Source organism: Triticum dicoccoides, chromosome 3B (genome assembly GCF_002162155.2).
Source record: "Triticum dicoccoides isolate Atlit2015 ecotype Zavitan chromosome 3B, WEW_v2.0, whole genome shotgun sequence".
In the NCBI taxonomy this organism is placed as follows: Eukaryota; Viridiplantae; Streptophyta; class Magnoliopsida; order Poales; family Poaceae; genus Triticum; species Triticum dicoccoides.
The window spans coordinates 136424491-136426283 of record NC_041385.1 but is presented as its reverse complement, the minus strand read 5'-3'; positions in this window follow the sequence as shown (position 1 = coordinate 136426283).

Genomic DNA, 1793 nt, shown 5'->3' with positions numbered 1-1793 from the left:
CAAGCCTCGTACCGATGTTTTTCATGATGCGAAGGGTGGTACTGACGAGGATGAGGAGGAGCAACGTATGTCGGTGGGCTTGCATAAGTTCATGATTACTCTAAGTGGTAAGAGACTAGCTAAGTTTCTCTACCTTATGAAACTTGTTGTTGAGAGCAACGAGGCCATTAAGGAACTCGAAACCTGTCGGATCAAAAGGAGTGTCTAGAGTGGGCGTGAATAGACACTACCATAAGCCAATGATCAATTTTAAAATGTTTGTTATTTACGCAGATTTTAGTATCATCTAACAAGTCATAATAGCGCCCTACACATGCATATCTAGAGTATAGGCTGAAGGAAATATGCTCTAGAGGCAATAATAAAGTTGCTATTTAATACTCCCTCCGTCCCAAAATTCTTGTCTTAGATTTGCCTAGATACAGATGTATCTAATATTAAAACGTGACTTGATACATCTGTATTTAGACAAATCTAAGACAAGATTTTTGGGACGAAGGGAGTATTTCCTTATTCATGATAAAGGTTTATTATTCATGCTAGAATTGTCTTGATCGGAAACCTTAATACATGTGTGAATACATAAACAAACATAGTGTCCCTAGTAAGCCTCTACTAGACTAGCTCGTTGATCAAAGATGGTTAAGGTTTCCTAACCATGGACATGAGTTGTCATTTGATAACGGGATCACGTCATTAGGAGAATGATGTGATGGACAAGACCCATCCGTTAGCTTAGCATAATGATCGTTCAGTTTTATTGCTATTGCTTTCTTCATGTCAAATACATATTCCTTCGACTATGAGATTATGCAACTCCCGGATACCGGAGGAATGCCTTGTGTGCTATCAAACGTCACAACGTAACTGGTGATTATAAATATGCTCTATAGGTATCTCCGAAGGTGTCTGTTGAGTTGTCATAGATCAAGATTAGGATTTGTCACTCCGAGTATCTGAGAGGTATCTCTAGGCCCTCTCGGTAATACACATCATAAGCTTGCAAGCAAACGACTAAGGAGTTAGTCACGAGATGATGTATTACGGAACAAGTAAAGAGACTTGTTGGTAACGAGATTGAACTAGATATAAAGATATCGACGATCGAATCTCGGGAAAGTAACATACCGATGGACAAAGGGAATTACGTATGTTGTCATAACGGTTCGACCGATAAAGATCTTCATAGGATATGTAGGAGCCAATATGAGCATCCAGGTTCCACTATTGGTTATTGACCGGAGAGGTGTCTCGGTCATGTCTACATAGTTCTCGAACCCGTAGGGTCCGCACGCTTAACGTTCGATGACGATATAGTATTATATGAGTTATGTGATTTGGTGACTGAATGTTGTTCGGAGTCCCGGATGGGATCACAGACATGAAGAGGATTCTCGAAATGGTCGAGAGGTAAAGATTTATATATAGGACAATGGTATCCGGACACCAGAAGTGTTTCAGAGGGTACCGGGTACATAGGTCACCGGAAGGGGTTCCGGGCACCCCCGGCAAAAGATATGGGCCTTATGGGCCAAGAGGGGAAACAAACCAGCCACAAGGGGCTGGTGCGTCCCCCATATGGGCCGGCCAAGGTGGAGAAGGAAAGGGGAAGGAGGAAAGGAAAGAAAGGGAATAGGATTCCCCCTTCCTTCCCCCTCCCCCCCTCTTTCCTACCCCCTCCGATATATATGGCACGGGGGACGCGCGGCCTGGGAGGAGCCCAAGTAGGATTCAATCCTACTTGGGGCGCCTCCTGGCCTCTCCCCTCTGAAAGATCGTGGATGTCTCCTAGA